This window comes from Muscardinus avellanarius (genome assembly GCF_963383645.1).
Source record: "Muscardinus avellanarius genome assembly, chromosome: 7".
Lineage (NCBI taxonomy): Eukaryota > Metazoa > Chordata > Mammalia > Rodentia > Gliridae > Muscardinus > Muscardinus avellanarius.
This window is the reverse complement of record NC_137793.1, coordinates 19,324,333-19,347,925: the sequence shown is the minus strand read 5'-3', so window position 1 is coordinate 19,347,925 and position 23,593 is coordinate 19,324,333. Positions and strand designations below refer to the sequence as shown.

The 23,593-nt window shown below is 36.8% G+C and overlaps 1 protein-coding gene across 5 annotated transcripts in view; it reads right to left on the bottom strand.

The window, feature by feature from the left end:
- TENM2 (teneurin transmembrane protein 2) overlaps positions 1–23,593 on the bottom strand; it is a gene marked incomplete at both ends in the record, with an annotated part of 986,019 nt that overhangs the window by 822,207 nt on the left and 140,219 nt on the right. The gene's annotated exons all lie outside the window — the stretch shown is intronic.

The following is a 23,593-nucleotide window of genomic DNA, read 5'->3' as shown; positions in this document are numbered from 1 at the left end:
CAATTCCCACCCCGTTCCCTCCCCATCCCTCCTGCCCATGCTTCTAAAGCCACACACGTGTCCACTTGTCGAAACACACCTAACCACTAGTGTGTACCTGTGTTGTATATTTCAAAGATAGAGATGGGGAGAGACAAAACTGAGGACTCTCAAGTTAGACATTCAAAGGACATCAACTCCCTAAAAAAGTTTGGATGAAAGTTTGGGTGTCAGGGGCATAAAAAAAAACAACAGTTTCCATGCATGTGTGAAGACAGTCATGTGGAAATGTTGAGAAAATCAGAGTTAGGGATCGTAATTCAGGTGAAGATGAAAGAGAAGGGAAGCCGGGTTTCTGGCCTTCCAGCACGCTGCTGAGGGAAAGTGATGTAGCACTGTCAAGTCACATACTCAGAACAGCAGAAGAAATTAACACACTTTGGCCCAGGAGATGTGTGGAGAGAGCTTTAAGTGATCAACTTTCCAAATTGGATAGCAGGGTGATTTAATCAACACCAAACAGAGAAAATGGGTCAATGAGCCACTATTTATATGTGTAGCTCTCGTCCAGGTTTGGAGACAGGGAATCAGAGGGAATGCTGAAATGGACTAGTCAGTGTGGCCTTCAGTCTTTCTGGATGGATGTAGTTAGTAGGTACAAAAAGATGTATGTGACCTTTGAAAGTCTTCTCAAGTGTCAGGATCTAAGATGAAAACCAATTTCAATCAAAAGTAGATTTTTATTTTTAAAATATTTTTCATCCCGATTCAAATCATTTTTATTTCTAAGGTTATTGTTTAGTGTTTTGTGTGTGTGTATGAATAAGTGATTGTACAAAAATGAGATGATTTTGTGAAGCTTAGCCCTTTCTGGGCTCAGAAACAGAGGAGCAGAGGAAGGCGTTTACCCACCCCAGGGAAGATTAAACGTGTCTACTGCAGTATTATTCACAATGACACCATTTAGCCAGAGCAATTAGCAGGTGCATGAGAACTCAAAAGAAACCAGCCAGACTGATCAGACTGTGGTCAAGAGTCCTAAAATGACATGACTTCTCTCCATTTTCTTTTCTTTTTTCCTGCTCTATTTGTGGTAGGCAGAGGGTTTGGGCAGCCACACCATCTAGCAAAGGACAGCTTACTACATGGACACCCTTTGCCTTCCGAACCACACTAGCATGGCTGGGGATGGAAAACCCATGCACTTTGAACTCTGCAGTGCTAGTTCAGTTCAGCTTGGTGATTCTAAATTATGACTCCACCTCATGGCTTTTTCTTATAAAAATCAGAGATACTAAGACTGACCTTGCAGAGTTACTGGGAGGAGAAAATATATGTATAGGGAAACTTTAAATCATCTTTTATTTTTTCTCTCTTAGTTCTCATAGCTCTTACATCTATCTTTGGTAAGAGATGTTGCCTGGCTTTGATATTATTTAGTTATATTTTATTTTTCTTTGGACAGGATGCTCATTGGTGGCAGGATAACTTAATTCTTCTTCAATCTATCTGCCGAGGGGTAGGACAAAGCCTGATGTGTAATGTATAATACCATATTATAACATATATAACATGCTTGACACATGAGAAGTGTCTCCAGAAGGAACATTTGGCTTCTCTGGTCTCTGATGATGACGTCTGTAGATATTTGTCGATGCCAATATTACTGACTTACATTCTTCTTTTTCTTTTCCCTCCCAGTACTGGGGCTGGAATGCAGAAACCTTCTACCTTCAAGCTACACCCCAGCCCTATTTTTATTCTTTATTTTTAAACAGGGTCTCCCTGAATTGCAAAGGACCTCACTAAGTAGCTGGGGCTGTCTGCAAACCACGATCCTCCTGTCTCAGCCTCCTGAATGCTGGGATTACAAGCGTGCACCACCATGCCTCGCCTGACTTATATTTTAAAGTAGGAAATGTGGGGACATGAGGAGATGTTTCTGACTGTCACTGGTATCAATATGCCTATGGCAGTTGCTACTAATAATATAAGCAGGTAAAATGAATGAAGTGCATTACAGACATCAGGTTTTCCTAAGGTATTTTTTATGTTTAATGAAGCATTATGGTAACCTGACTCTTCAAACATTATTTTATTCATTTTTCAAAATCGGGAAACTGAGACCCAGGTATTTTGAACCTGTGATAATTTGTACTTCAGTGAGGAAAATAAGTATAACTGAGTGCCTGTCCTGAGTTTGAACACACTAATCTGTGGCTATTTTTCTAAGAACATATGTCTAGTGTAAAAATGTAATTTAATATTTTCCCAAATGCTTACTTAGTATAAAAAAAACTTACTGAGATTTTACCCAGTGCCAAATATTGAGGTTATAGATTAGGAAAGATGCAGCGTTCTTACCCTAGTCCCTCATCAGCAAATTTTTTACCAAGATGTTCTCTGCATAAAATTACTGGGGACAATTTGATAGGAACTTAGAGAAGTTTGAGAAGTGCTTTACCATTTTTGGAAGAGAAATCTAATTTTATTTAGGGTCAGTAACTTACTTCATCAGGTTCTTTTTCTACATGAGGTAGAAAAAGGAGTGCATTTTTAAAACTTGCATTTTCTTTAGGCACAGTTATTTCTCTCTTATTTTCAGATATTCGCTTACAGTAGTGTCTCATTTTTAAAGACATTTCATTAGTTTTATTTGCAAACTTGATTGTCCCTAGGTGTCTGAATTATCTTGCACGAGAGTTTGCTGGGTATGTAGGAAAGGCTCCAGTTCATTTTTTTTTTAAATGAACTGTGTGCGTTTATAGATGCACATGCAAGTGTGTAACTTTGATACAGGTCTACTGGATGCTGAATCCGTTGAGATATCAAAGTTACTATTATGTTTCTTGAGACCAGGATTGTGGTATCCTTGTTTAACTAGGATATGCCGTTAAAGTACTGGGATGTGGGGAAGTTAATATGTTTTTTGAATTAGCAAAATCTCTTGAGACTATCTTATCTACAACTACAATACCAATCACTATGAATTGAAAAAATATAAAATATAATTATTAAACATTTATGTGCCAATGAATATGCTAATATTTGATGCTATTTTAAGTAAGTCTTTTTGAACATAATGAATTAACTTACTGGGATAAAAAAAGACATGTTTTGAGTAATCATCAGACAGATTTCTTACCATTAAACACTACAAAAATTCATAAACCATAATTTAACTGTCTTTTCACTTTAAAAGTTAAAGAGTTACAATGTAAAATAAGCTCATTTTTCTAGGTTAAGAGAAACATTATCTCAATAATACATTAGAAAATATAGAAAACAAAAGACTTGGTTTAAATTAGTATGTCATGACAAGCAAAAATGTTTCTCAGAAATACTTATATTGTAATCTTCACCTCTTTCAGAATAAACAAAAAATATTTGATAAACTTGGAATTTTATTACAAGCTTCTCACTCTCACAATATAAACTGTTAAAACAATTATTAAAGTTTAAGTATTTCAAAGGAATAAAACCACAGGGTCCAGGTACCTATTCATAAACTAGTTAACAACTTTGAAAATAAAGTCTGCCACAGGTTAAATGTATAAATTAGTGTTCAGTAACCTCTTGATGAATAGGACCTGACTATAAAAACTTACAAGCTTTGCATCAAAGAGACTCTGATATAGCTTCTAAAGTTTGCCTCTCTAGGCAAATACATTCACAACACATAAGGTAGTGAGATTTGTTTGTTCTAATAAAACTTTATAAAAATAGAATCAGGGTTAGACTTGGTAGTTAGACACGAATTTACCAACCACTGCTGGACCAGTATCACTAAACCCATGTGGAAGGCAGCCATCATGGCATGGAGACTTGCTGTCTTTGATTTCATGACTCATTATTTCAAAGGACAGAAGAAATGGAGAAAATGTGCTATTGAGATGTCCTCACCACTCAGAAGTCTCTTTTATAGAATAATAAAACTTATCATCACCTCCTTCTTGACATAAATGGCCAATTTTCAAAGGCCATCAATCATTGTGACCTTTTGCACATTTGCAAACTTCTGTACACACAGCAACTTCATTTTTAGCCCAGAAAAGATGATGTTTAACAACTCACTCCTGTATAAGCAAATTGAGCAGCTCCACTGCAGTGACACCTGAATAATTGGGGCAGGTTCCTACATCTCTATAACTGACCCATGGTAACACGTACAGGGATGCTCACACAAATAGCAGATCTCTTGCACTGAGGGGGCTGGGGGTGATAGCTCTCATTGCAAATCTGAATACATTATGCAATTGTTCTTTTAACCTAGTAATTCTAAAACACAGGCAGATCATGTTGTCTGAATAATGCTTAAGATCTCTGCAATCTCCAATATATTTACAACTCTAAAATTATTTGAAACATTAGCCTTTTCATACATACATTCTAATTTAAATGAAAGCAAAAGATCTAAGTAAAAGGCTATTATTATTATTATTATTATTAATTATTATAATTATGGGAATCAAAACTAGGGGAAGTCTACCTCCTAGCTACAACCCTAGCCTTTTGTGTTTTTATTTGAACCAGCGTCTCACTAAGTTGCTAAGTGTCTCCCTAAATTGTTGAAGCTGGCCTTGAACCTGCGATCCTCCTGTATCAGCCTTTCAAGTACTAGCATTAAAGTCATGTGCCACTACACCTGGCTAATAATGTAATATTTTAAATAAAATTGGTAAAAGTCAAACTTTGATATCAGTAATATAATGTATTGGTAAGATTGTAGGGAAATGAAAATTTCCTGTGCTGCTGATGGTAGCTTGAGTGATAGAGCTACCAGAAGGCCACTAGGCAATATATATCAATATTAATTTTTATAATAATGTTGCAAATACATTTCACTTGTCAAATGTAGAGAGCCAATCGCATGTGTATAAAAATTATCACCCCAGAATTCTGCATAAAAAGGAAATGTAGCAAATAATAGAATATTCATATCCGTAAATGGTTAAATATAATATAGGTATAATTATGTAAGTAGTTAAAAGTAATAAAACTGGTTATATATCACTGTGATGGGATCAAACCTCAGGATATACCATTTGATAAAAAATATTCAAAAAGTGATATGAATTTATGAAAATGATTACCTGTAAAAGGTTGAAGAGGGGATTTGGGTTTGTATATGCAGAGGTTCCAGAGTAGAGGAAATAATCTAGCAATATTCTAGCTTTTAAAAAAAGAATCATTTCTTTTTTTGTTTGCTTGTAAATCTTAAGAGATTGATGCAAGGACATATGCCAGGTGAATGGCAGAAAAGGAATCAGATTCTAGACAAACTCAGCAAGTGAGGTTTCAGCTTTGACCCATTCCTGTGGCTGCAACGTCCTTCCAAGAGAAGATATACTAGCCCTCCTCCCCTACCATGCCCCACATTGCAAGAGAAGTATAGTTACTAATTTCCAGGAAGGGAAAAATAAAATTATATTGAAGAAGAACTCAAATAAGAACCCAAAGGAGAAGGCTGTTCCTTAGACAAAGGCTGCTAACACCCTTGACTTGTAAGACATATGAGAGGCGGAGAGAACATTCCCCTCCCTTCTTGCTTCCCAAGAGGCAGGGTTAACGCTGTGCCATCGGGCTACACACTATTAGCAACAAGTTACCTGCAGATCAGGCTGGGAGCAAAATTACTTTACAATTGAGTTTTCTTATTAGAATATGATAAAAGAGGATTTCTGGGTTTCAATTGATAGAAAAATAGAAAAAAAATAACTGAATAAAACCAAATTACATTTCAGGAAGCTCATGCTAATACAGCATTTAAGATATATGATGAGTGACTTCCAAAAACACCCATCAAAAATATTTTATGTCACCTTTACTTGAAAAAGTGGAGAAAGGAGAGAACTAAAAAAAAAAAAAATAGAGAATTATCTCCAGTTTTGACTAATGGAGAGATGGGCAATAACATTTCCTTAGAATGTTACTTGGTCTCCCCTAACACTGGGATAAACCATACATGTTACCATATGGTCAGTATTATTGGCAAGAGCTGCCGTTAGTGAGCTAGGGAAAAAAAGGTTAATATTTAGGTAAGTGTTAGATTAATACCTAGGGAGCCCAAGGGTCAATTAACTCACCATGAGGGAGAACAGTCCTGAAAAGCTTCCAAGCATGGGTGAGCATGCATGTGTTTTCAAAGCAGCTAGCTCTCAGTTACCTGTAGGAGTGGGGTGGGAAATGGTTGCCTCCTGGGTCACTAGCTTGCTGGGTGGTTGGGAAGGGGCTTTAGCAAATAGCAGTTTGGCACATCCATGTGCTAGCCAGAGAAAGCTATCTGGAGTCCCCTATGTGATTGGGACTAATTACAAAGGACCACTTGGATACAGCCAAACAATGGTGCTGTTGTAATTTGCCGCAGGTTGTTCATTGCCTTACTTGAGTTCATAGCTCAATATCTAAGCTTGCTGTTGATATCACAAAGTCCGAAGGAAGGAAAAAGAAAAGAAGGATAAAGAGATCTCAAATATGAGTAAAAGGAGGGAAGAGAAAAGAGAAGGAAGGATGTAGGGGGAGAGTAGACCTAATAAAAAGAAGAAGAAGGAAAAAGGGTCGTCCGAATCAATATTACACAGTGCTTTCTTGTCAGGTAGTTGAATGATTGAACAATATTGAGAGAAAAAGTCTAGATACTTCTTTTTCATTCTCCAGTAGTCCTAGGTATTAGACATCTCTTATGGATAGAAAAATAAAAACTTGCTCAAGACCTCCACATCCTTCTACACGTGTAGAACTCTTCATTTCTAAGCCTGCATAATGCTTCATAATTATTTTTTGGAAGCCATTTCCAATGGCCTAGAGTTGGGAAACTGTATCAACAATATTTGCCATCTCTCCATTAGAATCATTGTTCTGGTTCAACATTTAACTTAGTATTGAAGCTTTTATCGTAGGAAACTCATTCTATTATGGAAATTCTATTTGATAACAAAAAATCATTTATTTTCATTAAATGGTTATAAGTAGAATGATCTCAATATATTATTTAAGAGACATGAAATGATGACCATGTTATCTATAGTTATCTCATTAAAACAGGGTCTGGTTATAATGCACAAATGGCTGGATAGACTATTTTTAAATAAAATCTATTTGCTGCAAATAAATTATGTCTGAAAACATCAGACTGTGGTAATTGGGAAGATGTTAGAGCTACCATACAAAACGGGACTTTTTTTCTAGCTATAAGAGATAGTCGAAGGTATAAAATTAAATTATATAATGCTTTCATACTATAATCAAATTTGAATTGACAATAATGTGTAAGAGAAAAAAGTTTCATCTTTTAAAATGTGGCTTTGGTAATTATTTGAACTATTTCATTTTCAAAAAATATAGTTACTGTTTCACAAATATTATATAATATGAATCCATAGAATACCACTGAATTTTTCTTAAGTCTAAAAAAAGGAGACACAAAAGGATGAATAAGGACCATATTGTAAATAATATATCCACCTTTTGAAAAGTTGCTACATGCAAATCTTTTATGTGGTCATATGGAATGTATATTATTAGCTAATGGACTCTTAAGAAGTTGGTATAACAATTCTAGTGTTCAGAGTAAGAAACCAGCCTGAAATGATTAAATACATCTCCTAATGTTACAGCAAGCAGAGACAAGGTTTAATAGGAGGTGTTCTCATCACTGGATTTGCTGCCCTTAACACTTGCTGAGTCACTGAATCACACTTTAGGCAGCAACTTAACCTATAGACATTTAATTGTCAGCCCCCAAACCACACTGAGCATCCCTACAAAGCAGCGCATAGCATTTTCAAGTCTTCCCACTCAGATCAGGCAGGTATCTTATGATTTTAGAGCTTCTAATCACATTCTCAAAAAGTTATCAGCCTGCCTCACATCCTCAAGAGAAACATTAGATCCTTCCTTCTCCAGGAAAGCTAGTCTGATCTCTTTTACCTCCAGTGAAGTCAGGGCTATCTTTCTCATAAGGTAACACCTATAAACCCTTGCTTCGCTAGTTCCTCTGACTAGTGCCTGACACAATATATTTTGGACACAAGCCACACACACACACACACACACACACACACACACACACACACACACACACACACACACGACTATTCAGGCTTCATTGGTTGGGTGGATTTTGCAGCTGAATACCTAGAATGTCCACTTGCTGCACAAGCTTTGTTAGATGTGAGCACCTATTATGTACTGGGTTTGAACCTAGACAGGAAAGAAGGGAGATGCAATATCCCTTCCTTAAGAAGGAAGAGAGCATGAACAAAAGCAAAAAGAGGAATAATGTAGGGGTTCAGGGAGGAAAATGTACCTAGCTTATTATTCTTGGAGAATAGATTTCCTGAAGAAACTTAAAGTTGGAAAGATGGGAAACAGAATGAAGGCAGATTACATCATTTGGGTGACCAGGTACTAAGGAGTAGGCGGTATTTTACATGGAAAAATGTCTTGGGACAGGAGTAAGGTCAGAAAATAGCATTTGGAGAAATAGTGTGTGAAAGTGATGTCTTTTCTGTTGAAATTCTGAGAGCTACTTCAATGGACTGAAAGCATTGAAAGTGCAGTCCGCTCTAAAACTCTCAATTATATTATCTCCTTTCTTTTCCATAAAAGGGCTGGTAAAACGTACACTGGGAAATCACTCTAGTTATTGGAGAATTGTTTAAGGAAATAGGTGATTCAGTAAGTAACATACACAAAGAAAATTATTTAGATTGGTAATTTCATATATAGGAATACCATGTTGACATTTAAGTACTACCATGTTCTTTCCGGTAAGTGGTTCTATGTGCTATTTTGCAGATTTCTGGACAAAGTGGTAGTATGACTGTATAAACTCAATATTCAGGCTAGCCTAATTTGAATCTATAGCTCTCCATCTTAGTTTTGCTCAGGATCAAGGAAACTCACAGAACTGAACTAGCCATTTAATATCACCTTTGCATCTGGATAAATATTGTCAATAAATAATAATACATTATGACACCATATTTTAATATTTTAAACTTCAGCTACTTACAGGTTAGCATTCAATGGAATCATGAACTTAATGTACTTTCAAATATTTCCAGAGACTTCCTTATAAGAAGTATGGGTAAAGTTTAAGATAAGATATATCTTGTTTTAGATTTCTTAATCATTTTAATAATATTTTTAAAATTGTAGAGATTTTCACTTAATAGTTGAACTAAAATTCATGTTTTGTGATTATATCTGAATTATTAAATATTTAAAATAATTTGCTCTGGATATTTTGAGAATAAAGCACTAATAAAATATAGATTATAGTTTAAAAGTATTTTCATGTATTTTTAAAATGTTTGATTATCAGGCTGGGCGTGGTGGCACATGCTTGTAATCCCCACACTTGGGAAGCAGAGACAGGAGGATCATGCAGGTTCAAAGCTAGCCGCTCTGGCTTAAGAGATCCTGTTTTCAAATAAAAAAGTATAAAAAAATAGGTCTGGGAGTGTAGCCCAAAGGTAGAAGGGTTTCCAGGAGCCCCAGTACCAAAAAAAAAAAAAAAAAAAAAAAAAAATTATTATCTTGATGCAATGATGTAATTTTGAATACATTCCTATTTAGTAATAATATATATATTAAGGTATTTTAGAACATCTAAAAGGTAAGTTGAATGTTATATTAGCTAAAATACACTCACTAAGTTCTTTTTTTAAAATAAACCTGGCATTGTGGCACATGCCTGTAATACCAGCACTTGTGAGGCTGATACAGAAGCATCACAGGTTCTAGACCAGCCTCTGCAATTTACTGAGATCCTGTTTCAAAATTTAAATAAAAAGGGGGTCTGGGATTGTAATTCAGAGGTATAATACCATTGGATTCAATTCCCAGTACGTATTTTAAATAAAAATATAAAATAATTAAAATATATGTTATTACATTGAGAACTTTATATTTAAAACTCTTTCTTTCTCTTTCTTTCTTTCTCTCCTTCTCTCTTTCTTTCTTCTTTCTTGCAGTACTGGGGATGAAACTCAGGTGCATTCTACCTCCGAGCACACCTCCAGACCTATGTTTTATTCTTTATTTTGAAACAGGGTCTCACTGAGTTGCAAAGGGCCTCACTAAGTAGCAGAGGCTGTCCTCGAACCATGATCCGCCTGTCTCAGACTCCCAAATGCTGGGATTACAAGTGTGAGCCACCACGACTGGCTTTTTTATTTAAAAAAATAATAATTCAGTTATCTATGGATGGCTTAATGATTTTAATTTAACTGTACTTGTTGAAAATATACCAATTTATTGATTAGGAGATTTTTTTTAAAAAAAGATACCCCTAACAGCTGTTTCTGATATTTTACACCAAAATGTACATTACATTATATTTTAATTATGTTAATATCATTAACATGTTATCTCTTTAGGAGACAATAAATGCGGGAAAGGATATAAAGTCTATACATTTACTTGGAAATATGAGTAGAATAAATACCACATTGCTCTATGTTCAGGTATTGTGTCCAGAATTCAACTCAAGAAAAATATAAATTTAGTAAAATGCATTTCTTAAATTACTTCAATTTAGATAATGAATAGAAGCTAGAAACATTTACAAACATTGATAAAACCATTAAATAAGAAAAACCATCTAAAGAGTAATATCATAAACAGAAAAGAAGCTTAATCCACCACTCTTATCCTCCTCAATTCTAAGTTCTGAAAGCTTTTGTTTGAGTGTCCCTCATGATACCACCTGACATTATGTGTCCTGCACAGAAGAGACTAGATTTTTTAAAAACATGTTAGTCAAACTTTCTATACCAAGTAGAGAAATGAGGTTCTGGAACATGGCCACGCTGTTTAATTTGTATTAACGTTGACTTGAAACTATAATCAATGTCTTACAAATTCATTTTCAGGGAAAAGTATATGAGTTACCTGCTGTTAATAAAATTTGTTAGGTGTGAAAATATAGATATCACATGAGTGATATTGAAAATATATTCTGAGTTTAATAGCAAAATTCAAATAATACTTGGAAGAAATGAAATTATAATATATTGGGTATTTGGGCAGGGAAAAAGAAAACATTTACTAATGCAAGTGTTGTATTTTAAGACATCCTAATAAATCCTTAGGTTTCTCTTAAAACATCAAAATATTAATTTTATTATTTAATTTATTGGCAGTAACACAAAAATCCATTTTTTCTAGAGGTTTATAATATAAAAATCTAAGTTTAGGGAGAGATGGGGGGGAGTTGTCAAAGAAATGTACTCCATCTAACTACCTTGACATTTGCTGGATATAAATTCTGACTTTTTCCTCTCCTTCACAAATGACTCTCAGAAGTGTGGAGGAAATGAAGGAGAAAGGTAACATTTAAAACAACAGGAATAGAAATAAAAAAAAGAAAATGTTTTTCGCTTATGAAAAGCAGCACCAATAATTATTCAATGAATTTGGAAATCAACTCCAGCAGAGAAGTATATGAGATTCCTGCTGATTTTGGTCATCTGAGAAATAATGATTTATTGCTGTTTGGGATATGCTTACTTATGTGAATACAATTTTCCACCGTGGAATCAAAATAAAATAAGTGTTCCAACTGCCTGTGAGGTTTCTTCAAAGACACGAAGAGCAACAAATTGGGCACTAATGAGTGTGTTTAGCAGAGCCGATTCATTCTGTGACTGTGAAGTGTACAACAAGCAGAAGAAAAATAGGCAGTAGGGCTACCTTAAACCAGTTTTTATTTTTCAAGTATGGAAAGAAAATGATAAAGGCTATGTCTATGGAAATGATAATTTAGAGAGACATTAGAAACCATTACTTTTCAATCTTTGGCTATTTCATCCCGAAACTCAAAAGCTGGTAATTTTGATTTAAATAAGGATTTGTACTAATGATGAGCTGTTTCATGAGCATAAACCATTCAGTGTGCTTCACCAAACTGGGAATCTGCCATCAAAGTCTACAGTGGCAAGAGAATGAGCGAACAGGAGTAAAAGTGTATTTCCAGAGGAGTTTAACTTTTGTATATTTTCTTGTTTCTATCTTCCCCAAGTACAGATATGCACTTAAAATTCCAGTAGACACAAAGCCTTGAAACTGTTCTTATTTAATAATAATAAAAAATCCTAGTTATACTTTGGGTCTAAAGTGGTAATGATTCTCACTATGAACACATAAAGAATTAACATTATTTTATTTTCCAGATGTAGTATTTTCATATATTCTGTCTTTTTAGAAATAGTTAATTTTAAGAAAATAACATCCTACCTGACTTGTGATAACTAGATGCATATAAATAAAGAAATTGGTAAAAGCTCTGTGGTTGTGAGGAGATAGAAAGGAAATAGGCAGATAGGGAAAAGGCCTCGGGTAGAAAAAAGTTAATTTCCTGAGTTTCCTGAGTTTGCTGAGGGGCAACAAATACCTGAAATTCCAAAGGCTCAGAGATAAGAAGGACCAGAGCTTCACAAAGCCATCTGTTTAATAATCAACAAACCCACCAAACAAGTCTGGCACTGTTGAAAGGAGATCCTTCAAGGACTTGCAAATACCCTATGCAAATCCTGAGAGCTGCTTCCCAGAATTCCCAAAGTCACCCTAACCAAAAGAGGTCGCAAATGGTCAAGACTTTGCCTTAGTCGGACAGCAAATTGGGGCTTTTCCCTCTCGGGACCCCCTCCCCTTTTGGGGAGCTATTCTCTCTCTCGCAGGTTGTGTTAGCCCTGAGAGAAGGCAGAGTGCAACTGATGGCATGTGGCCTGGGCTGCTCTCGGGTAGTGACCTGAAGGCCTCTGCTGGACATCAAGGCTGACCAGGGCCCCTAGGGCAGATCGCGTGGATCTGCCCTGGCAGATCGCGTGGACTCTGGGAGAAAGTAGTTTGTAATTGACGGCACTTGGCTTGGGCAACACTCGGGTAGTGACTTGAAGGCAGCTACTGGACAACAGAGACCCGGCAGCCTCTTTGGGGTGTTCGGCCACTTTTCTCCATTCCCTTCTGGCAGATCGTGTGGACTCTGGAAGAAAGCAGCCTGCAACTGAAGGCAATTCGGCTTGGGCTACTCTCAAGTATTGTCCTGAAGGCAGCTGCTGTCCCAGAGTTCCAGCCCCTTTGGGTGTTCAGCCACCTTCCCCCATTCCCTGCTGTTTCCAATAAACCTTTTACTCCCCTTCCTGAGCTCTGTGGGTGTCATTCTTCTCTCACCGTAGACAAGAACCTGGTAAGGAAATGTCGAGTTCCTTCTTAGGAAACTCCGTTTCATCTCGAGGAAACGCCGGGTTTCCTCTCAAGAAGCCCCCGTTTCAGTTGTATATAGAGGAAGAAGTGTATAGCTAAGGATATATATAGTTCAAGGACGAACTCAGTATATTTTGTAGAAAATATTAGCTAAAGAAGGAAGGAGGAGAGATATGTTAATGGCATGCAAAACAACCACTTGAAATTTCCTTTTGCTTAACTTTTTGCAAATCCTATGTTAAAATTATTGTCTCATTTTTCTCAAATAATTTTCTTCTCATTTATGAAAGATTTTTAGTGTTCCTTCCTGATTTTTCTAATACTAGAGATACACTTGGGTCCAAGATTTAACATTTCAAAGAAATGCTCTTGTTTTCTTTATTGTTAAATTAACTATGGGGAAAACAACCTTAACACTTTTATCCCTATTTTTCACAGGATGGTATTAACCAAGCAATAAAATAATTATATTATTTGCCTTTGAATGTAATGGCTAGGACAAAAAGCAATTAGTAATTGTCTTAGCAATCCACAATCTAAATGTTTTATCCTCACTATGAAACTTTCCTAGTAATATTACGGCTAAGCTAACAATAAAGATTTGTTTTATATTTAAAGGTTTAACTCCTTTCTTTACAAAAGGCATTAGGGTTGGGAGTTCTCAAATAAAACAGAAGATAATATATACTTCTTAATTATTTGTATGTTAGCCATTTGGCCGAATATCTGAGTCATTAAAACTCTTCACTTGTTCAGACTCCTATGAAGAACTTGGCTTCTAAGGAAATATTGGAAATAGGAGAAAGCAGAGATCATTTATTTCTATTAGTTATTCCATGTGGTCTTGAACATCATAGACCAAATTATCAGCTAAATCTTACCTGGATCTGAGTTTGTAGGCAAAAGGAATGATTTTGGATTTGAAATGGTTTTATTAGAGGTACCTCTTTGAGAGCTGTCACATTAGAGTTTAATGGATATGTTATTAATGGGGAAAATGTCCATTTTCTAAACCTCGAAAGCCCAAACCTGTTTGGGAATGCTGTTTGTTTGTTTTGATTTTTGCTGCTGGGGAAGCCCCATGGGGCCACTTAACAGACTGTGCCACCTCCCATTCTCTCTGGTTATTCCACTTGTGATGGCGTTTCCAGCGGAGAACAGCTAAAATTAACAGACAATAAACCAGACCCCCTGCCATCTCTGGAGACCCAAATGCCAGGAATCTCAAAGAAAATTGTCAAAAATTTCAGATATTAAGGGAGAGGAGGAGAACAAAAAATAAACTGATGCCTGGCCTCGGCTGGACAGCCATGGGGATATTTAATAAGAACTTGCATAGCTGAGCTCAGTGGCGCAAACCTGCAGCCCCATTCAGTACCTTGGAGGGGGAAACAGGAAGATCGCAGGTTCATGGCCAGCCTCAGCAAGACGGTAAGGCACGCCACACTTAGTGAGACTGTTTCAAAGTAAAAATAAAATAGGAGCCAGGCATGGTGGCACACACCCAGGATTTGTGAGACTGAGACAGGAGTATTGGGGTTCAAGGACATCCTCAGCTACTTTGTGAGGCCCTCTACAACTTAAAAAAAATAAAGAATAAAAAAATAGGGCTGGTATACCAATATTGGGAAGAGGCTTCAAAATGTACTAATGTACCAGTGTTGGAAAAGATTTTTAATTTTTCAAATGTATCTTTGGTAGTAAAGAAGCCAGGAGCTTCAGAAAAGGAAGCTGCAGGATTCCAGGGACCAAGGGAAATTAGCAAGACAACAGAGGTAGTTTCAGGACCTTTTCCATTCTAAAGATAAGATTTCCCAAGGAAGTGGAAGAATGCCATAAACCTTCAGGAGATTCCAGACTTCGATAATCATGGAAGGATGCCGGAAGCCTTCAAGAAAGACCAGAATCCGATGATCAAATAACACATTTTGGGGGTTAGTACTAAAAACAGGACAGACTGGCAGGAAGGAATCCCCCCCCCCACCTCAAAAGGGTGGGCCCTAGAGGGGACTGGCCTGGTTGAGGACTAACTATAAAATACTCTGTACCCAGGAATTATCGGTGATTTCATTAGAAGCACCGCCTCATGTTATCCCTGGGTAGCATGAGGCTGTAACTATCTGCTGAATTTCTATATTTTTAATAAACTCCTTTAAATCTTCAGCGAGAGTCCGGGCTATTGCATATCTACCCTTAGCTTAGGTCAAGAACCTGTGGTTTTATGGGAATAGTCTTGGGGAGTCTAAGAAAGGCCCCCAGAGATATTCCCAAACCATAACAGTTCAGAAACAATGACAGCTGGGGGTGTAGTTCATAGGTGGAATGCCTGCCTCTGAGTTCTATTCCCAGGACTACCAAAAAAAAAAAAAAAAATAGGTCTGAGAGTGTAGCTTGTAGATAGAATGCCTCTGAATTCAATCCCCAGTACTAATAAATGCTTATTAAACAAACAAACAAACAAACAAACAAACAAGAAAGACTTGCATGAGTACCTCCATCTGTTGAATTTATATGATGCACGGGGCATGTTGGTTGGTTATTTAATTCTTCTCCGCCCTGTGAGTTATATTCATGTTGATGATGCCCATTTAACAGAATACATGGCCTAGGGTGGGAAGTGGCAGAGCCGGGCTTCAACGTTATAGACTTCATAGACATTTCTATAGGCAGAGACAGAAATGTCTACAGACATTTCATAGAGACAGAAATTTCTATAGACATTATTATTTTTAAAATGCATAGCCGGGTGCTGTGGCGCACGCTTGCAATCCCAGCATTTTGGAGGCTGACACTGGAGGATTGCGGTTCAGGGACAGCCTCAGCTACTTAGTGAGGCTGCTTGCAACTTAGTGAGACCCTGTTTCAAAATAAAGAATAAAAAATAGGGCAGGGGTTGTAGCTCAGAGGTCGAATGCCCCTGGGTTCCGTCCCCAGACCCACAAAAAATAAAATAAAATAAATAAATAAATAAATAAATAAATAAATAAATAAAATGCAAATGATAACCTCTGCGTCCCTTCTGGAAATCCCTCCAGTGGGTTCTCTTCAATTTAAAGTAAAAACATCATATAAACCACGGCTTTAGATAATTTCCCATCCACACTTCATCGTGCTCATTGCTAAGCCATCCTGAAGTTTCTTTCCTTTCACTCACACCAAGCATTCTTTCTTTTCTTGGACATGTCATTTCATGCCAGGTTTCCCTGAGGCTACGTTCTTTTTGTCATCTGTGTGTTGGCTCAAATTATCTTCAGAGAGATCCTTCCTGGACCACCCAGAAGATGACCCTTCTGTTCTCACACATCAGCACCTTTTCTTTTCTATTCCTTAATCCTCACCTGGGACTTGGTCCTGTCCAGTTTCAGGCTCCAACCCCGACCCCCAAACCCAGAACTAAATCCCATGAACACAGGGGCTGCCTTGTTGACATATGTCTGTAGGACTTGCAGCGATGCCTGGCAAGGAGTAGATATGGGGTGTGTGCGTAACTTGGGACGGATTAATTTTATTCTCACAACAATCTTATGGAGAAACCTAGGAGAGGCAAACTTACAAAGAAATTCTCGTCAGCTTCAACCACAGGGCTTGCTGTATGAAGAGGAACAATTAAAACAAACCCAGAGGCAAAATCATGACCACTTTTCTATAAAATGATGCTAGACCCTCATCCCTGCCAGATTTTGTCTTAATGAGAGGCATTGATTTTGAAGGGGAAAGTGGCTGACTGCAAAGCAGAGGAAACTGTGAGAAAGCTTTAAATGATATTTTTATCATAGGATTTCCATTCAAAAATTCCATTTATAGATTTGCCAGGAGAGAGAATATGTACGTGCGTAAAAATACTTGGTGGGAATGCAGAAGTCAAAGTGCTGGGTTTAACAGTTAGAGGACATTACTGATGGAGAAGGATTTTATGTTTTGAAAGTAACAGACCATGGTCTCACTATCAAAAATAAAGCTCCCACAGGCCTTAAGGGAGTCCTAAGAAACAAAACACGAAAACCACCTTGGGTAAGGCCCTGACCACTGTTGAGAAAGAAAAGAAATATGTTCTTCTCTACGTCCCTAGTTCGGCTTCGACTGAACAGTTACTCAAGGTAGATATCATTTAGGAAGAGAACTGGGGAAGGAAGAAATGCCTATTTTTTTTTCATTGTTCAGAGTTTTATGCTAAAACAAGGCTACTCCTTTCTGAGATAAGATCAAATACATCTTTCAAGCCTTCAACTTGACTGCACTGAAAAAGCCTCCCAGGCGAATTAATCATTGTTCTCTCTTGTGAAGGCAGAGTTAAAATTTCAAGTTCTTTTCCCTGGATTGCAAAACTGATTTGAAGAAGTCAAATTGGGATGAGCACATGTAATACACAAACTGAAAACAAAACAAAACCTTATACTGCTGCATTTTAAGTAGTAAACAAACTTATCCACTTATTTGAAGACCAAAGTGTTATTTTGCAAAATTTTGAGGTAGTAACATCCTTAAAGAATTTTAAGTTTGGGGAAAAATGGTAACTGAAATTCAGTTGTGCCTGTCCAAAGGAAAGAGTTGTGGAAGAGTTTTTAAGCCTTGTTGTTTTAGGGGCAGTTGGAATCTCTTTCCTACTAATTATTTCAATGAACCCCTAATAGTAAGAATAATTACTTAAAAAAAAAAAAAACTCCTATAATCTATTGGGGAGAGAGAGCATTATTTTTATTTCTATACCATTTGGTCCTCTGCAGGAAGAGTATATTCATTTAAATTGGCAATATTTGCCCGGCGTGGTGGCGCACGCTTTGTAATCCCCGAGCTTGGGAGGCGGAGACAGGAGGATCGCGCAGGTTCGAAGCCAGCCACGCTGGTTTAAGAGACCCTGTTTCCAAAAAAAAAAAAAAAAAAAAAAAAAAAAATATATATATATATATATATATATATATATATATATATATATATATATATATATATAATAGGTCTGGGAGTTTGCCCTAAGGTAGAAGGGTTTCCATGAACCCCAGTACTATCAAAAAAAAAAAAAAAAAGGCGATATTTGCCGGGCATGGTGGCACACGCTTGTAATCCCCGCACTTAGGAGGTGGAGACAGGAGGATCGCACAGGTTTGAAGCCAGCCGTGCTGGTTTAAGAGACCCTATTTCCAATAAAAAAAATATAAAATAGATCTGGGAGTGTAGCCCAGAGGTAGAAGGGCTTCCAGGAACCCCAGTATCATCAATCAATCAATCAATCAATCAACCAATGGCACTATTTAAAAACCTTGCAAAAATTAGTACTAACAGAAAAAAAAAAGGATCATGAAGAAAATTCTGAAATAGTGAAAATGGGTGAAACAAGGTACTACAACCACAAATGCTGAAAACTAGGGATCTTTATTTTGGTCTCTCTCTCTCTCTCTCTCTCTCTCTCTCTCTCTCTCTCTCTCTCCATCCCTTCCTTTATCTTTCTTGTTTTTCTTTTTTCTTTCTTCCCTCTTCTACCCTTTTCTCTTTCTCTAAACTATTTCATCATTTTATTCCTTCCTTTTCAGTCTTTCATCCCTCCCTTCTCTCCTTACCTTCCTCCTCTCATTTTTATTTTTGAAAAGCAGAACTGAGTCCATGAAGGGCTCCGGCTGAACGCGTTCTCTCTCCAGTCTGGAGCTCCTGACGCGTTCTGGCTGGGAAGTGACAAGGAGGACACTTCTGTACTTGCCGCTCTTATTCTGGGATCTTGAAAGGACAAACTATTTATATGATTCATGGAGCTTTTATAGTAAAAATAATCTTTGAGATGACCAACTACTATCAAAATAAATGTACAGCATAGGTCGTTTTCCAGAACTCAACTTGTCGCTAGCTCTCCAAATTTTTCATAAGCATTTGCTAAAACCTGAGGCTCTTACCCACCTAGCGAGATCCTATTTCAAATAAAAAACATTGGGGCTGGGGGTGGAGCTCAGAAGTGCATGCCTCTGGGTTTAATCCCCAGTAGCACAAAATGGTAAACAAAGAAACAAAAAAAAAATTTCTGAAAAACTCTAGCAGTAAACAACTATAAATAGGATTAAAAATAAAACTCCAGATGTATTGGAAACTGGCTCTGTTTTGATAGAAATGATAAATCAGTTGAATTAAATAGCAAATTACCAGAATATAAAATGAATCCCTATTATGTCACGGCCATTAAAATAGCAGCTATGAAATTAAAAAAATTAATAGTAAAAAGTTTAAATCTAGATTTAGGGGCATACTGGAGGTCGGACCTAGAAGCATTCTACCTCTGAGCTACACTTTCAGCCCTTTTTTATTTATTTATTTTATTTTGTAACAGGATCTCACTAAGTTGCAGAGGGCCTCACTAAATTGCCAAGGCTGGCAACAAATCTGTAATCCTCCTATCTCAGCCTCTCCATTACTGGGTTTACAGGCTTGGGCTACCACTTTTAAAATAAAACATTTGCCAGGCTACTTTCTAAAATATTAGCTTGAAGAAAGGTGCCCATATCTCATTTAATATGATAATGTCATTTTTACAGGGAATGGCTAATATATAAAGATTCAAGAAAAATATGTGTTTCAAATTTTAAAAAAATTAAACATTGAGGTATTAGAATTTCAAAGAAAGTTTGACTGTAGTGGCTCTTCTGGGGCTTGGCTTCTCAGGTCAGATCCAAGAGCATCAAGGTTCCTCAGTGTATTTTGAAGTCCATTTCGTTTCTAAAGTCAAGGGCAAGGAGAAAGCTAGTATTTTTCAAGGGCAAAGGACTTCTAAAGGTTTAAGACAATGGGTGAGGGGAAAGGGAACCCAGGCTGGCCAGCCCTCTGTTACACCAGGGCTTCCCTATCTTTTACATTATTAAATGTGTAGTGCTAAAAATGGGCATCCAATAAAAAGAAATGAGAGTAACAGAATATGCAAAAAAAGGCCTCAAAACTTTTTCCCATTTCTTCAACTGACCTTTTTATGTAGAGAGCAAAAATTTTAAAAATAATGTGATCCATACCAATGGTAAAATAATGCCCAAGATAGTACTATTAACAATGACAAGAGGTGACTGAGTCCTCTCTGTCAGGGACTATGCAAAGCCCTTATGGGGATGACCTTGGTCTTCTCTGCAGCCTGTGAAACAGCATTCTTATCCTTCTTATCCTCCTCGTCACTATGCTTATCTTCCTCCTCACTATCAGCATCTTTGCTTTAGAGTCAAGGAAACAGACAAAGAGAAATTATTTTCCCAAGTGCATATGGTTTTTAAGTTGTAGAACTAAGGGCTAATGGGATAGCATACTGTCCTCTGTATTTTATCTTATCCCTCCATAAAATGTACAAATTCTCAGAAAAATAATCCAATAGTATCTCACAGGGAAAAAAAATAGCACATAGAAAAGATCAAAAGCTGAATACGATAAAGAGACTATAAATCAGAGACTTCTGGATGTACTAGGATGGTGCCTGGCCCCGAGGAAGGACTTGGGGAGCCATATTTATTTGTTGCCCCTAACCTACTGAATCCACTGGCCATCCTAGGAGCCCAGTGTCATCCCTACTATTTCCAGACCAAGGTACCAAGACGTAAACTTGTTGATTCCAGAACACACGCTCTCACCACCATCCTCTCCTGCTCCTCCAAAGACCCATTCACCGTTTTCTTTTTCTTTATTGGATTATTTCCTTTGATAGACTAGATTGTTTTATCAGTCACCAGAATTATAGCTTTATACTACCTTCATCTGTCTTGGGAGGAGTTAAGTGGTGTTTAGAAATAACTCATAGATACTTGGAACTCTCATATTTATTTATATTTGTAGCACTTACAAATAAAATTTTCAAACTGCAGAGCAGGTACTATAACCAAATGTGCAAAGCCATCTATATTCCACTTGGACATTAACACTGAATTGCACTGTGCAAAACCTTATGATAACTACATTTCATTGGCAAATATTTATTGCATTTCTGATACACTTATAATAAAACAGCTTAATCCATCATTTCAACTCGATATGAATACATGATTTTTCTGTAGATTACAATACTTCCTTTATGAAACATTATAACTCCCAGAGCTGAGAAGATGAGACTAAAAACAAAACTAAAACCTGCAAGAATAATATTTTCAATAATTTTTGAATAAGTAATATGCTAACAAGTGCACAAACCTCTATATTCCAAGCTGAATGGAAGACTTTTTTTTAAATACTTAAAATACCAATTTCACATAATCAAAACATGACTTTCACAAAACAAAACAAGATGTAATTTCACATTTCTGGGGGGAATATTAAGAGCTTTTAAAAGATGTCTACTTTAATTGTGTTGAGAAGTGAAGCATTCTTCAAAAATTGCTCTCTCTAATAACTATCTGATAGAATTCTGATCACACCAATTAAAAATAAAAGTGATGAGATCGCAGCAAAATTATTATATTTCTAAATACTGGGAAGCATTTAGTTTTCTTGTAAAACATAAGTCAGAGCAGAAAGAAAATCTTGAAAAGTGTCACAAGGTGGCTATTTTCTAACATTGAGAAATGTGATTTATTAAGATAAATCCCAGGCAAGCCAAGTTTTGAGAGCTCAGGGTTTCAGTGTGTGTAATGGGGGTGGGGAGGTGATACAAGATCTTTAACCTGTTTAAAATATTCTAGAGATTATGCAGAAAGAAACTGACTGATTCTGCCTGAGAGAAAGGACTACCCAGAGCATGCCACAGTCGTGTGGATCTTGGAAAGATGTACGGATGTATTAGGTCAACAGATTCAAGGTCTTATGAAATGGAAACGAACATTAAGCAACACAGAAAATGAGTGGATCTGCTGCCCATAGACATGTTATTTCTGCGGGGCTATAGCAGAACTTGAAGAGATTTCCTCACCTTGACACAAAGGATTTTTACTTCAGAGATACTCAGTGCTAATCATAAGAGAACATGGTATTTAGAAAAAGTAACATTAGAGCAGAACACTTAAGGGGTCATTGGTGTGTTCTGAGCATGGTAGATGTTTGCCAGTGAGAACCAAGGTATTACGTGTGCCCACGTGAGAATCTATAAAATAGCTCCCCGTGAATTTTAGAAGGCTTACATTTGTACTTCACTTATAGGTGAGGGTGAGTAAAACTGATTCCAGAATTCCCAACATACAGCAAACAGTGTCCTAGATATAGAGGGTCTATCATTTTTACAAGGAGTTGCTCGGTGGCAAAAGTGCAAATGTTTAAGGACAGTTATTCAGAGAGAAATTATTTGCTTTATATTTCAAGGAGGCATTTTTAACTCCAGGCACATCAATCCTTCAATGTCTCCCTCCCTAATTTGCATAAATACCATAATTGACAGCTTGTTAACAGTTCATTAAGAACACTAAAGCCTTGTGATAAACAACAGACTGCCTACCACGCAGTGGACAGAATATCTAGCCATGCATTTTATCCACCTCAGAAGTCAACCTGCTTCACCAACAGTAAGTCCAAAAGGTGGCTTTGCTAATCGATATGTCCAGGCCGACAAGCAACCAAACATGGAGCTGTAGAGCTCTCATTAAGTCCTGATTAGCAGCTAATTTGTGTCTTTTAGCTAGCGAACTCTGCTGAGTAAATGTACTCATGACCCCTAAAAGTATGGAAATAAATTATTTTAGCAATGGCAAGTGTTAGAAACACCTCCAGATCAGAAAAAAAGAAACTAAAAATAAAAGAATGGCTGACATAAACAATCTGTACTTCCTTTCCATTGCTAAAAGAAAAAAGCATCTAGTTTCATGTGTTGCTTTTTCTTCTTAGGGGTCAGAAATAGAATATTTTGATGACTGTAGTTTGAAATACACCGGAGAGGAGTTTGTGCTGCACAACACAGAGAAATCTGCTTGTGTTTTTCTGGTAAGAGTGCATCATGAAACTACTGGGCATTGTCTTTCCCTATCTTTGGATGGAAACCTGCGTACAAGTCCATATCAGTTGAACAAATTCTTGTGGATTCCTGTAGCATAGGGCATTTAAACGTGAAATCAGAGAGGTCCTCTGTTTCTGTATCTGAGAGTGAGCTCCTGGCAGCACAGCACCCTCTTCAGGAAACATTGGGATGGGGGGCATTTTACACCTATGTGTTAGATAGTCCACCTGATGATTTTCTTTTGGAAATGGTAAAAGAGGACCATTACTATCCGTGACATGCATCCCAGTAACTCCCAGTCCTTTTCCCCCACAAGATGTCTTCTCACAGGAAAGGAACATGTGCAATCATCCTAGGCCCATTTGAAAAGAACATTCCAATATGAACAGAGAGGATGTCTGATAAATTACTTTTGCAATATAAAATATCAAGAGTTGAGAATCCCTAGAAACATATCATATATATATATATATATATATATATATATATATATGGAAATATTAAAAAGTATTCCTTTATAATATACATATATAATAT